Source organism: Lynx canadensis, chromosome A2 (assembly GCF_007474595.2).
Source record: "Lynx canadensis isolate LIC74 chromosome A2, mLynCan4.pri.v2, whole genome shotgun sequence".
Classification (NCBI taxonomy): Eukaryota; Metazoa; Chordata; class Mammalia; order Carnivora; family Felidae; genus Lynx; species Lynx canadensis.
In genome coordinates, this window is record NC_044304.2 from 91,951,334 (window position 1) to 91,967,551 (window position 16,218).

Sequence of the window (16,218 nt, forward strand, 5' to 3'; positions counted from 1 at the left end):
TAAATATATATCAATGTAGGCTTTATAAGTTATGATGCATCCTATAACCTCTATACAACAGTTAAAGAATATTTATTAATTCAGAAAAAAGTCCAACATACCAGTTATATTTTCCATTTAAGATACAGAAGAGCATTGGGTATCGTGGCAGCAGACTGCTTGAGTGGGCAGTCATGGGCAATAAAAATGATGTGGGATTCAGTACAACAGTAAAGCCAACAAAAAGTCAGCCTGCTTTTATTATTACCATGAATTGGCAATTTAAACAGCATCAAAAATACTCCTCTCCTCTGGCATAGGTTACTCCCTTTTGTACACCTTCACCTCTGCCCTTGATGAACTGTGATACAGCAGATCAGAGGAAGGAAGAGTAAAAAATGGGGAGAGGAAAGGAAGGGGGAGAGAGAATATGAACAAGTAGTAAATTTGGGAGTGGCCCCCCTATGTTTCAAATGTGGAATCCTATATGTTTTTGCTATATTCTGAAGAGTCTTCTGTGCCATATTATGGGATTTGTCAAACAGTGATCTATGGTCCAAATCTGGACTGTTGATTGCCTTTGTAAAAAAAGTTTTATTGGGACATGGCTACACTCATTCTTTTATGCATGGCTGTGGTTGTTTCCATCCTTTAAGAGCAAAGTTGAGTAGTTACAACGGAAGCTGTAAGACCCAAAAAGCGTAAAATATTAAGTATCTAATCATTTATAGGAAAAGTTTATGGACTTCTGTTATAAGTAATGGAATATTTAATTATATTTGATGACAACAGTTGTTTTTCTATTGGGTTGAATTACCTTAATTGCTGAATTATACATTAATGGCTATTTGGGTCACTAGCAATTTCTATCATATTTAAGGAATGCCATTTATCAATTCCTACTTTCATATCTTAGCATTTTTGTGTGATTTACAAGTAATCTGTGGGAAAGTTACCAGCCTTTCAACTAAATAATTAAGAATGTTCTAATAAGTTGTCCTTGTGTAGAAGGCCATGCTTGGGATTCCGTGTCTCCCAATTCTTTAGAAGTAATATAAAATACAAAAGTAAAATTAAAAGTAATTTACTTCTTCCTCTTTCCATAAATATACATACAATTCATGGTAACCAGGTTGCTTACATGGTTTTGGTATGTCTTACCTGTCCCTGTGATACAGTACTCACTAAGTTCCGGAAAACAGAACTACTATGTTATTCAAAAAATACATGACTTAATTTAAATTACAGAATCTTCCTTTGAAAGAAGTCCAATGATTTACACAAGACCACCTTCATAACACATAGTTTAGGTTGCGCACTCACTTAAAGTCTATTATTTTAAGGACTGCTCTCCTTCCAGCCTCAATGATTCAAAGGTGTCTTACGCATATTTCTTAACAGTCTGTCAGAAATAGACATTCCCTAAACTTCAATTATTTTAATTGTGTGTTTTCTTCTGATTGAAGTGTTTGTTGAATAGAATGATAGGGAAAAAAAAGCGTCTCGAATACAAAAAAAAGGGGATTGTTGTTACTTGGTAGCATATTCCCAGAGAAGACCAAACCCCTAGAGTTTTACCAAGCCCACCCTGGAGTTATTTGAATCTCGATCTACTTTATCCATTAGATATTCAGTCTATTATTTGATTTTATAAATGGCATATTACAAAACCATTTTTTTCCCTTGAAAAATTATTGTCTTCCTTTGATTCATTTATTTTACAACTATTAAGCATTTAGCATGTACAAGGCTCATTTCTAACCACAGAGGAATATGAAACTAGACAAAATCTTTGTTCCCTGAGAAGCTATGTTCTACGTTCCAGTGTAGATATTCTTGTTCATTTGCTCCCTTCTCTCCTCCCCTGTTCATCTCTTCAAATTTTACAACTACTAAGCTAACGCTTTTACTAGGGAATTCTGAGGAAAAGGGCAGCCTGAATGCTTGTCAACTCTCCACCTCTCAATTGTTTCTTTGTTGAAGGAGACAGCAAGGACACTCTGCCACTCAGAGGAGAGGGGCTCGGCCTTTTAGCCCAGTAAATGACTTTCCCAGGGGGAAGGTAGCGCCTACCTACCTACCTACCTACCCAGTCCTGGGAGGGTAAGCTGTGTCTTGCTGACCTTCAGGACTTGCAGGAAACTTGAAAGGTGAGAGAGGGCTGCCTCTTCAGCTTCAGAAGACCTGGGCAGATGCTCAGTAGTTGATATCTGATGTGTAGTTGTACAACCCTTTTTAGCATCGTTTCAAAATGATATACCCCAGTAGAAATGTATGGAGAGAAAAGAAACAAGAATAGCAACATCGTGAGATAAAATAGTCTTATACAGCAGCAAGCACCTGTATATGAAATATAACCTCAAAGACCACATGTAAAGAAATAAACTAACAATGCAAGGTGTAGTTGAGAGGAACTATCTATGCAGTAATCAGGTATATATATGATTGGAGAAGGCACACTGGAAAAATAACCAAATTTGAATGATATTTAGAGAGATTGGTTTAATGAGGAGTTGTGTTTAGCTGGGCAGACCTTAAAAAGATAATAATTTTTTTTTTATTTTAAAAAAAAATTTTTTTTTCAACGTTTATTTATTTTTGGGACAGAGAGAGACAGAGCATGAACGGGGGAGGGGCAGAGAGAGAGGGAGACACAGAATCGGAAACAGGCTCCAGGCTCTGAGCCATCAGCCCAGAGCCCGACGCGGGGCTCGAACTCACGGACCGCGAGATCGTGACCTGGCTGAAGTCGGACACTTAACCGACTGCGCCACCCAGGCGCCCCAAAAAGATAATAATTTGAATGGAGGCTTAGTGAATTTCTTGAAAAAAGTTCATGTGTTATACACACATATCTCAAACTTGGACAAAGTTGTGGGGTCACCATTTACCAGAAACTTTCCTACTTTGGACTCAAATTAAAATAACTAAAAATTAAATAAATTATTTATAAATTTATTTAATTAAATTAAAATCATTTCAACACATTTGCTTCATTTAAATATTTGTCTCAAATTATGTCCTCCATACTTTTTATAATACAAATCCACTGAAGTGGATTTTACTCTTATAAATCACATATACATATATATAATGATGATTTTGCATAAAGTCCAAACAAAATTCACATTTTCTTATACGCTCACAAAAAAAGGAGATTTGATCATTGTCTTGGAAATGTCCACCAAATGAAAAAATTTTCTCTGGGGACTTTAGAAATAGGTCAATCTAATGAAAAAGAAAAGACACATTGAAATGCAGAACATGTTCTTCTTGAAAAGATTGATGTATTAAATATTAATGCAAACACATTAAATTGGCAAGTGTATGAAAACATTATTACATATTTATCACCTCCACATCTCATCATTCTGAAAAGAACTTCTTTCGTATAAAACTAAAATGGATGACTATAAGTTTTCCAAAGTCACATTTTCAAACTTCATAACATGGAATGGTTTGTTTTTCAGAGTTTATATTAATTCACATAAATAATAAAATTAGTGCTGACACTAGAAGGGGCTAATAATTTACTCAAAATAGGAGCAGTCAAGTCCTGTTTCTTCGTTAGTGTTTCTCCACAAACCCGAACTGGAGCCCCCTAATATGAAAGATGCTCCGTAAAAGTGAATATTCACTCTGAGAAATAAATGAGCTCTTTTAGGTCACAGAGTCATTTAGCCAGAAACTGGTTCTGTGGCAAAAGCCAAATGTCGTAAGGGAATTAATGCATTTCTAAAGTACCTAACTTTTCCTAGAGGGTAATAAATCCTGATGGAGTCCGAAATTTTATGGTCTTTGGGAAGTGTTATTTAAATTAAAATTTAAATTGACTACACTTCTCATTAAAAGCCAGAAAGTTGAAATGATTTTATATAGGCTCTAAAAATATTCACGTTTAATACAAACTACCTTATTATGATGATACGGTGTTCTGTATTCAAAGCTCTCTTTCTGCTTCTTTGCTTCTACTTCTTTTTCTGCTGAGCTCTTTTCTCCATCTCTTCCAACTTTTCCTGACCTCCTTGTTTGATTTTAACCACACTTCTATTTACTCTTTTACTCCTGAATCACCCCTCCACCCATTTCCAGAAGCTTCTGTTACTTTACTGTTCTCATCTGCTTGCATCTCTCCTTTTTCAACTTTCCTCCCCTCCTCACTGTTTCAAAGAAAGACAACTACTTTAATTCATCACTCCTCCTCATGTGGAGTCTTCACAAGCTCTCTGTGCTTTGATTGTTTTGTCACAGGATCAGTCCTGCAGTGGGGTAGCATGCCTCTGGTGTTGGATTTAACTTGACTATTCTTACTATATACCAGAGTAAGAAAAATTCATATCATAACATGGAAGAGATGGAGAAGGAAGAGAGAGAAAAGGCTATGGTCTCAAGTGGCTTTTTTTCTTGAAGTTTATTTCTTTTGAGAGCGAAAGTGTGAGTGGGGGAAACAGCAGAGAAAGAGGGAGAGAGAGAATTCCTAGCAGGTTCTGCCCTGACAGTGGGACTTGATCTCATGAACCTTAAGATCCTGATCTGAGCTGAAATCGAGTCGGACACCTGACTAAGCCACCCAGGCAACCCTCAGGTGGCTGGTTTTGAAAGAAACTTGGATTTTAACCCTGCTTGAAATTGACATTGACCTCTCCTTCTGTAATCCAAACCCCTGTTTGTCTGTGTGTGGCTATTGTGTACTTCTCCAGCCCCTGGCAGCTCTGTGGTCATTTCTCCTTTACTGTCTACATGCCCTCACTGGATCCAATGCTCTGTGCTGTGAAAGGTACCCTGCCTCCTCCAGGTCGCTGTAGGTTGTCTGGTTTTTGTTTTCCTTCTCACTACTCATTACTGTTGGCATGCCACAGCTGATTTCTGGAATCCTTCTTTGTTTCGCCCCTTCCCTGTACTGTTCTCCCTTGACCCTGCTTCTCCATGACTCGGAATGCAAACCCCTGCTTGCTCACTCTCCAAAGCACCATTCTTTTAGGAAAACACTTTCACTGAAGAAGGAGGGATGAAGGATAAAGGTTAAGCTAGGGAACAGCACAGCATAGATAATAACATCAAAGTGAAACTAAGTTCGTTAGTTTGATAGCTTCTTGGTCATACGCACCTCAGTCCTGCTCGCCACTTTGTGCCACATTATGTTCTTTCTGGAGATTATTTCCCAAATCCTCTTCTCCCCATGCAGGTACCCTCAAACTTGCTGTCCCACAATCATGAAGAGATTCTCTATTCTTGCTACTTTATTACACAGAGTGATTTATTTCGACTGCTGTAATAATTTCCATAAACTGTGTGGCTCAAAGCAAAGCACATTCATTCTCTCACACTTCTTGAGGCCAGAAGTCTGGAATCAAGGTGTCAGCGAGGCCATGCTCCCTCCAAGGCCCCAGGGGATATTCCTTTCCTTGTGTCTTAGCTTCTGGTGGTTCGGGGCAGTCTCTGTGTGTGGCTGTATCATGACAGTCTCTTCATCCTGTGACTTTCTTTTCTCCAGTTCTTCTGTCTCTTGTAAGGAGACTGTCATTGGAGATAGGGCCCACTGTGTAATCCAGGATGATGATCTCATCTCAAGATTCCTAAAATACCTACAAATAAGCTTTGTCTGCAAAAGGGAACGTTCAGAGGTTCCAGGAATTAAGATATAGGCTTCTCTTTTGGGGGGCTGTCATTTGACCTGCTGCACAGGCTCAATCTAAGCAAACTCTGGTTTTCTCAAGCATCACAATGAGAGGCAGACAATGTAAGTGTTTTCCCAATTTAAAGGAGGAAGACCAATTCTGTCCTCCAGAATACTTCTGTACTTTTAGGGCTTTTAGAGCAAATTACAGTTAGATTTTATTTTATTTTTAAATTTTATTTATTTTGAGTGAGAGAGAGTGCGTGCAAGTGCGTGCTCAGGGGAGGAGTAGGAGAAATGGAGAGGGAGATGGAAAGAGAGAATCCCAAGCAGGGTCTGTGCTGTTAGTGTGGAGCCCTACACGGGGCTGGATCCCATGAACCATGAGATCATGGCCTGAGCTGAAATCAAGACTTGGAGGCTCAACCAGCTGAGCCACCCAGGTGCAGCTACAGTTTGATTTTACATGACATTTTTCTTCTCATTAAAAGACCCAACCCATTAAAAATGGTAACAAATAATGTAACATTTTAAATATGGGAAACTTATAATAAAAAAAAGAAAATTTGTATATATTTATACAAATGCCTTTGTATCTTTGTGTATGTATGTGAATAGGTAAAAATGCATATTTCTAATCCTCATCTATTTACAACTGTATCTGTGCTTAGTCTTAGTATGTAATAAGTCTGTTCAAAATTTTAACATTTACAAAACTTACTATTTTTTTGTTTTTTTCTTTTAATTATTTAAGGAATGATTAGTCATTGTAGAAAACACAAACTTTTTTTTTACAAAAGGAAAAATTGATTGTCTGATTCTACCGGAAAAAAAATAACCAATTTGGGGGCATATCCTTATTTTTCTCATGCGATTATGTCTGTATGTATATATGAATCTATATGCCTATAACTACATCCACATTTATTTATACTTTTGATTATAACAAATCTTGAACCATACCCTGTAGTTCTATCCTTGATTTTTTTCATTTCTCCAGTTAATATTATGTTGCACTTTTCATTTTATTTTATACTAGGATCATTATTATATATATTCTATCTATATAGTACATCATTGTTTTGATGTCCTATAAATTATTATCATTGGAGATTATTTTCACTAGTAAAATGAGCACTAATGTTAGTGAATATACTTATTCATACATTCTTATAAATGTGTATCATTATTTCTTTAAGATTAATTCTCAAAAATAAATTTTCTGACTCATATGATGTATATATTGTGGCAGAGATTTCTAGCCATATCCCAAATTTCTCTCTGCTTCCGAGGAACCAGGTACGTCATTTCCCAGTTCCACCTGCAGTTGGGTGTGGCCACGTGACTGAGTCCTAGTCAGTGGCATAGAAGAGTATGATTCTTTTGTGCCATCTCTGGACTAAGATAATTGACAATCAGATCTCCTTCCTCCAGGTCCTCTTTCCTCTGGGGTTCCAGGAGGCAGCAGAGGAAGAGGTATGAAGGACAGAACAAATTTGTGCTCCTTAGCCACCACGTGGAGCGAGCTACCCTTTAACTGAACCAGGAACATTCATCTCAGGGGTTGGTCGAGTGAAAGATACTGGTCTTGAGCCATTATATATTTAGGATCTTTAAAAAAAAATACTGCTTTATGGTAAGTAATACACTTGTCTTTAGAAGCTTTGATACATATTGTTAAACTACATCACTCAAAGTCTAAGCAGTGAGGGTATCCCTGCTGCTCTCTTTAAAAAAAATTTTTTTTATTTGAATGTAGTTGACATACAATGTTATATTAGTTTCAGCTGTATAACATAGTGATTTGATGAGTTTATAAATTAAGCTGTGCTCATCCAAAGTGTAGCTGCTGTCACCATGCAACACTATTACAGTATCATTGACTGTATTCCTTAGGCTGTGCCTTTTATTCCCGTGACTTACTCATTCCATAAATGGAAGCCTCTATCTCCCACTCTCTTTCACCCATTTTGCCCACCTCGCACCCCTTCCCAGCAACCATTCATTTGCTCTCTGTATTTACAGGTCTGATTCTGCTTTTTGTTTGTTTGAGGGTTTTTGTTTCTTTTAGATTGCACCTATGATTTCTAACCAAGATTATACTCAAACGTTTACAGTCAATTTTAATATTTACTAGAAAAGGTCTGGTAATACTTTCTAGAGATTCTCCTACATTTATCCTTCTACATGACCATTATAATCATGTTGCCAATTTTCCTATAAAGGTTTAAAGGAGATGGTTAAGGCTGCAACTGATGTAAAATTAGTAATTTTAGCATTCTTTCATCATTGAAACGTACATATATTCTAATTATTTATTGTTATGTTGCTGTTATAAACTGTTTTGTAATGTATAGATTTGCAAAGTTAAGTTATTTTCTCACATGAATTTCTTGGAAATATGGGAATTCAGATCACTAGTAGCAATAAATCTACAATTGTTCTTAAAGATCATAGTTTGCCTCTCATAAAGAATATGTACAGACAGTTTCATCAGAGTAAGCCAGTTTGACCCCAAAGTCAAATATCCTGTTTTGATATTAGCATTAGTTTTTTTTTCAACATAAAGAAAATAAAATGTTACCTCTTCATTTAATTGCATTTCTTCTGTATCAAAATTAAAGTTTATAGGCAGATATTGAAGTTTATTGAAGTTTATAGCTTCTAGGCGGGTTCAAATTCCTTTAATGTAAATTATTTATTATCTTTGTTCACTTATCTGTTGGGGTCTTGATTTGAATAAATTGTATGTATTACAGATGGATCATCCTTGTAGTGATCTGTACTTAATTAAGTTTTCTAGGATTTGTTTTTACTTAATTCAACAATCCATCAGGAATTAGACTGATAAACTGTATGTGAGCTATGTACCTAAGTTAAGTTTTCCACAAATTCTAATTAATTATTCTCATTTATTAATTTTCTTGTCTCTGTTATTTCCAGATGTTACCTATGTCGAATAAAAAAGTTAAAGTTTCTTTCAGACATTTTCACTATATTCTTTTTATCTTCATGAAACTTATTTTTGTTCTAGGAGCATACTGTTTTGATTACAACTGTTTTGAAATGTGACTTGATATTTGATTGGGTTGTCAGCCTTCTTAGTTTTTCTACTAAAAACATTTTTGATAATCTCTTTTTTTTTCCTTTTTTTTTTGCAACTTAAATAAGTTGTGTCAAATGGCAAGAAAACAAGTGGGAACTCTTTCATTTAATGGGCATGGTATCCACTCCACAGATCAACTTATGTAAAAGCACCTTTTAAAAAGTATTGGTCAATAGGTCACTATTTCCATTGTGGAGGAATCATACAATATTCCAGAGGTATTTTGCTTACAAATAGTGTGTTTTTCGGGTGCCTGGGTGGCTCTGTCGGTTAAGCTTTTGACTTCAGCTCAGGTCATGATCTGTTTGAACCCCGTGTTGGGCTCTGTGCTGACAGCTCAGAGCCTGGAGACTGCTTTGGATTGTGCATCTCCCTCTCTCTGCCCCTTCCCTGCTCACTCACTCACTCACTCTCTCTCAAAAATAAACATTAAAAAAATTTTTTTAAAAAGCAATGAAAAAAACACAAAACAAAACAAATAGTGGGTTTTTCTTTTTTTACTGAAGTATAATTGACATAATATTCTGTGTTTCAGATGTATAACCTAATGATTTTATATTTGTCCATATTGCAAAGTGATCACAGTAAGTCCAGTTAACATCCATCACCATATAGAGTTACAAAATTATTTTTCTTGTGATTAAAACTTTGAAGATCCTCTCTCCTTACTACTTTCAAATATGCAATATGGTATTCTTAGCTGTAGTCCCTGTGCTGCACATTACATCCCCATGACTTACTCATTTTGTAACTGGAAATTTGTATCTTTTGACCCCCCCCCCTTCTTCCATGTTTCTCACCCCCCATCCCCCACCTCAAGCAACAACCAGTCTCTTCTCTGTATCCATTAGCTTGATATTCTTTGTTTTGTTTTGAAAAACAGGTATTTTTAAAAGAGAACTAAGAAACATGTGATTATTGCTTAAAATAAAACTAAAATAGTATTATATGAAAGCATCTCCTTTATTAGTAAATCCAAATATACATACACATTGCAGGGATTTTTCCCTTACTTGAAATATCACCAGATATATGCCCATCTTCTCTGATAACTGTATTGTCTTATATTCTGCATTTCCTCTAATATGGAAATCCAGAAAACTTCAAGAAGATTTGGTACAATGTCTTAAAAGCTCAAGGGTTAACATGAAATGTTTGATATTATAAGAAGTCAGGAAATGCAGCTATTTTTTTTTTTGAGTAATGGAACTATATTTATATCTGGAAGTTAATTAGATATTATGCCTTATAACCAATATGGTCTAATTCATAATGAAAGTATTTTATGAAAAAATAAAGATTAAAATTTTCATTAAGACCTTTTGTGTTGGCAGTTTGCCTGTGCAGTTGATTTGCATAAAGCATGATTAATGATAACTAAAGAAATAGTCTAACAGGTACAGGAAAATGAAAAATTATCCTAATGAAAGAACATTTTATGGGGTAAGCATTTCAACAACAGAAACCCCCATTCATTGGAAGTCTGTGACATAACATAACTGTGAAATGGTAATAAGATAAACTTAGTAGCCAGTGTTCCTTAGTTTGACTTGTTTACCTCTGGCATGAGTTTTCTAAGACAGAGGCTGGTAGTCGCGATTCTTTCTAAGAACTGCACAAAAGTCACAGGCAAATAACCAGTTCAGCACAATTTGACAGCACAAATGCAAACATTACAAACCAATTCATGTGCAAATAACTGAAAATGTGAAAAGAAACGTAGTAAAAACCTATGTCTTCTCGTATATTATTATTAAATTGCTGGATTACTTTCTCATGGACACATTTGAGAAGATCCAGTTTACAGCTCACATAGTATAATTTATGTGGCTTATGACAAATGTTTTCATATAGCCTTCATATAATAGCCCCAGGTCATGTGATATGAAAGATTAACATACGAATTTATATTTTGAATACAAAATTTAATAAATACTATTAATGCAAAATAATGTTAATAAATTATGGAACTTGTATGTGGAAGGAATGCATTGTAGAGCTCATTTATTTCAACTATAGTTCTTGACACAGGCTACAGTGGTTCAATACAATCTCTATTCTGGTTGAGTGACTATTGATTTTTTATAATTACAGGGAGAAAGCTGTGACATATTTACCATTTTTTTTTACTTGTAATAAGGATGGGCTTCGTGGGCATGAGACCTGGGTGGTTGCACAGGGTGTCCCACTGTGAAGGGACCCACACTTGGTTTAATGTTCTGGTATTAATAATGCCAGGATACTAATAACATTTGAATAAGAGTTCCCTCCCTTTCATTTTGTACTGAGCCCTGCAAATTATGGAGCTATAATCAAATATTCTCTTGTATTAAGATTATCAATTACCCTCATTCCAAAAACTTCAGTCCTCTGCAAAAATCTATGATTTATTATTCCTTCTATACTTTTTTATCCTTAAAGTTCACAAAGAGAAATTATCAAGGGTAGACTGGTATGATTTTCTACTGGTCATGTCTCTTAACTTACTTTTTTTTCTTGATGAAATGTAATTTTTAAAAATAATTTATTTAAATTCCAGTTAGATAGCATATGGTATAATATTACTTTCAGGTGTACAATTCAGTGATCCAACACTTACATACAACACCCGGTGCTCATCACAACAAGTGCCCTCCTTCATCACCTGTTTTCGATTACAACTCATGCAATTTTTTTTCCTTTTAGAAACTATGTGAATGCTGTTGCAACTGCAAGCCATATTACGTAATCTCCTATTTCACCCTAAAACAGAAAAAAACACAATAAGTACCCTTATCTACTTCCCCTAGATTCAGTGGTCTTTACCATTGTGCACCATTACTTTCTCTCTCTCTCTGTCTCTCTCTCTCTCTTCATGCACGCACACATGTTTTTCTTATGAAAATAAGTCATTTTCATTTCAATTTTCAAATAACGAAAATTATTTTCATTTGAAAATAAGTCACAGCCGTTTTGACATTTCACCCTGAAATAATTCAGCTTGTGTCTTCCAAAAACATTCTCCTGTATAACCTGGGTACCATCCATGATATTTTAACTTGATCCAATAATATTTTCAGGTATTATTCCAATTTAAATATCTCTATCCTGAAGTATCTTTATAGATTTTTTTTTTAAAACCTAGCATCCAATCCAGAATCAGGAATTCCACTTGGTTCTCATGCAACTAATTTAGCAAAAACATCTGTATTTCCTATTTTTCCTCCAGAGAATTTTCAACTTGATGAAAGCTGGAGCCCCTGTGGCTTATCCTCCTTTGATCGTCCAAGGAGGCTGAGTGATACAGGATAAAAGGCAATGTGGTGTAAAGAGTCTAGGCCTTAAGTAATATGTGCATGAATCCTAGCTCTACCACTTTGTTCTGTGACCTTAGATATTCTCTTTAAATTCTCTGTGCCTCGGTGTCCTTCTCTCTGAAAAAGTAGCCATATTACCTACAATAAAGCCATTGTTGTAAAGGCGAAATGATATGACAAATGTAAAAAACCTTGCAAGTGGATGGCAATTCATAAACATTTCCTCTTTCCATCCTTCCCTCAATGTGTGCTGAGAGTGGGTTTTTTTTTTCCAATATGTAGAGTGAGATTGAAAGAAAGAAAAAAAGGAAATGTTCTATCTGCCAGTGTTAAAAACCTTTTTGTCTTGTATCATCTCCAAAGTGCTAACAGATTTTATAGTATATCAAGTATACTGAGATTCACTTTAAATTTCAAGGGTATATACAATAAGGTTGTATTTTGAAACTGTGGCACCTGGAAATCAGAAACAGTAAAGTTTAGAAAACGCACCTTATGTGTAAACGAATGGTTACCGCCCTTGAATGTGACATGGCAAAACTCCAGGAAAAGCAGAAGAGGGTCACAGCTACAATGAATTACTCTCCCATCCTTCCAGACTCTACTGGGATTCTGAATGCCAACAGGTGTGATGATGACCCCCTTTCTTGCCATTTGCTGGCAGGCAAGACTCTCTTCTCTCTCCAGTTTTATCAGATTGGACCAAAGCTTTGGATATAGGGAAATGAGAACTCCAAAATGCTGTGTGAACAGTAGGGACTATGGGTTCCCTTTTTTTTGATTCTGTCATCTGAAGTTGTTCTCTACCTCCTGTGCTTCTGGGGCTTTTCCATGAGGAGGAAGAGGGTGGAATGGGACTGGGTACCTTACAGTGGGGGGCTATGGATAGGTCTTCTTTGGTTATGAATTTCTGAATTTTAATGGGAATGCGAGGTCTTTCTTCTGATGACTCAGGACAACAGCAATCAGCCTCAGAGGTTTCTCTATGCTGTAGTTTTGATTAATTAAACTGAAACTTTTTTTCATTTGAAGGCAAATCTTGGAAATACTTTTTAAATAAATCTATGAGGTCTGTTTGATTTCTTATCATTTGCCCTGTATTCTCATGTTTCACAGTATAAATGTAGCTCTCTGACTTACTGGTGTCGTTTTGCAAAATTAGTTATTAAATCTAAGTCTGAGGACTCATACCCTAATTTGTTTTCTTGACTTTGATTAAATAATCATCCCTGTCTTTGTTATTTGATCTGCTATGAGGCAGTACTAAAAACAGTACACTTTCTGCCTTAGGGACAGCAGGACCCTTTAATCCTCTTCAATCCACTTTTTAACCCTGTTGGGTTCATTTTAGGGGGGAACGTCACTCTCCTAAGGATTTTAAAGATGCTGCTAAAAAAATGCTCTCTCTTTCTCTCCCCACATCCTCTCCTTCTTCCCCCACTTCTCTTTCTCTCTTTCTTTTTTGGTATGCTTTAAGCTCAGATAGAATTTGGCATATGAAAGTTTGTATTTACTTTTAGATTTACAATTGTGAAAATGCTAAGGCTCTTCATCTTTTACCGTGACTTCCTATTGCAGGTGCAGGTAAATTATGCCTGTAAGAAACTAGTTTGAAGCAGTTACCCTTCATAGAAAATTTCACTAACAGTTAAGACCTAGGAAAAGAGAGATTGGTTAAAAGAAAGTCCGTGTAATTGGGGCGGTTTGGAGTCAGGCACGTGGTAAGCCTCAAACTTCTCATTTGAGCCTTTCGGTGAGCTTAGCCTGGCCAGGGTTTGGCCAGTTCCCCGGAGCTGTGGCTGGAGTTTGGATCAGGTGCTGATTAGAGGTAAACACAAAGAACGACTAGTTCTGTTTGGAGACATAAGCGGAGTTAGACACTAACTGGTTGAAAAACATTGCTTTTTCTTATTTCAAAACTTTAAACCTCTATTAAGCTAAATATTAGGGTAAAATGGAACAGACCTGTAAAAGTGAAAAAGTGAAAAAAATGAGAGAAGAGATGCAATTAGCAAATCAATAAGACAATTTAGAATGAAAGAATCAGTAGAAGAAATGTCTGGAAAAGAAAAATATTACAATTTGTAGCTTCTGAAGACTTTCTCAAAAAGTGTTAAGTTTGAGGAATTTATTTTAAAAATTGTATCACTTTTCATAGTTATGCTACCATGATAATTTGTTTTAGTGAAAATCAGAATTACCTATCTGTAGTCTCTTTTATGTATATGTATGATGAAATCAGAAAATGCAGACCTGCTTCCCTTTCTGGCTCTGCGGTGGTCTGGGTCAGCACGGTGACAGCACCTGGGTCCTGGGTTTCTATGCTGCTAGCGAGGTCTGGCTACAGCTGAGGCAGCCTGTGTTGAGTGGTACCCACAGCAAGAAGGAAAGACCTTACCTACCTCATCATGCTTCTTGGGCTGGGAGTGAGCATGATGAATGCTTCCCTGAAGAGCACCAGACATCCAGGTTCATCACTTGCCTCCATTTTCACATCAGGTCCAGCCCCTTTCCTGGGGAGATGGTAACCATATTCTGTTCATAACCCTCATGTGAATCCACTGCCCATTGGTGATGAAAGTGAATAAAGAGAACCTGGGATCACTTCCGAGGCCCTGAGACCACAGCACTGGTTTGGATTGTTACTCTGGACACGGATGAGAAAAGTGCACGGGACATCAAGCTCACCTTCTTTATTTGTATCAAATGATGACCATTGTACTGATCTTCCATTCCTTTGCTTGTGGAAGAAGATTGGCATAAATAAATTAACTAACTAACTTAGATTGGTCGCAGGAAAAAAGCCCAAGAAACCAACCAAACAAAAACCCAGTAGAGAGCCAGCTGGTAGGGGACTAGCTGTGTTTCCAATTTGCTTCACTTGAATATTTTTAAGCTTCCCTAGGCCTTACTGTCTTCATCTATAATATGAGGGATTTAATTTTTTAAATATACTTTAAAAATTGATTGTAACATACATTGAGTGAATAAGCAAATCATATGATGAATATTATTTGCCCCCCAGGATCGACCTTTGTTCCCCTTCCCTCATTAACTCCCAAAGGTAACCACTAACCTGACTTACAACATCATAGATGAGTTTTTGCCAGTTTTTGAATTTATATAAATAGCATCATACATTATATACTTCTTTGCATCTGATTTCTTTTGTTCAGCCAGATCTCCATGGGATACATTCAATTCTTTTGTGGAGCAGTTTGCTTGTTTTTACTGCTATGTTCTGTTCCACTGTATGAACGTACAAACAGTTTTTATCTATTCCACTGTTGATGAAGATGTGGGTTGTTTCCATCTGGGGACTAGTATGAATAATTCTTCAGTGGACATCCTTGAATGTGTATTTTGGTGTGATAACACATGTATATGTGCCATGGAATTGCTAGATCACAGGTTATACGAACACTCAATTCTAGATGTTGCCAACAGTATTTCTAGAGTTGTTGTATTAAGTATATAATATGTTAAAGTTACACTTATTCCTTATCCTTGCCAGTTCTTAGTACTGTGAGTCTCTTTAATCTTAGCCATTTGGGTGGATGTGTACTAGTATCTCATTGAATCTTCAGTATACAACTCAAAGAATTTTTACATGCACATTCTCGCACACACATGACCACTACCCAGATCAAAACAGCATTGGCAAGACTCTCAAGAAGGGTCTCTTGTATCCATTCGCAGTCAGTGCACCCCACCAAGAAATAGCCACTATCTGACTTCCATCAGAGATTGGTTCTCCCTGTTCTTGAATTTTATATAAATGGAATCATGCAATTTCTAGTCACTCAGCTCTCAATTCATTTGCTCATTTTTTATGCCTGTAATATTAATCAGTGTTATTTTACACAACAGCCACCTTTCCTTTTATATTGCAGTATAATATTCTTTTTAGTGAATATGTTTCATTTTATTTATCTGCTCTCTTGGTGATGAAGAGATTGCATTGTTATATTTTTTGGCTATTAGATACAAAGCATCTGTAAATACTCTTGTATGTGTCTTCGGTGAACCTAAGTTCTCATTTCCCTTTGGTGTTTACCTAGGAATAAGATTGCTGGGTCATAGAATAAGTTTAGCTTTAGCCAACTAGTGCCAAATAATTTCCCAAATAGGTTTCTCCAATTTAACTCCCATCAGCAATGTGAGAGGAGTTTCAGACTCTTGCCACCATTTTATGCTTTAGGTTTGTTAATCTTTAGTCA

General features: G+C 36.2%; 1 long non-coding RNA gene across 3 annotated transcripts in view; it reads left to right on the top strand.

Moving 5' to 3' along the window:
* The window catches only part of LOC115508879, a 63,296-nt gene extending 51,734 nt beyond the window's left edge, over positions 1 to 11,562 (top strand). Inside the window, exons 5-6 of one of the 3 annotated variants that reach the window (XR_003967158.2) lie at positions 7,031 to 7,232; positions 11,388 to 11,562. This is a non-coding gene — a long non-coding RNA (uncharacterized LOC115508879). Of the gene's footprint in view, positions 1 to 7,030; positions 8,626 to 11,387 lie in introns of those variants that run through there. The other 2 variants (XR_004343293.1, XR_003967157.1) reach the window with 2 other exon arrangements.
* Positions 11,563 to 16,218: the final 4,656 nt, after the last annotated feature.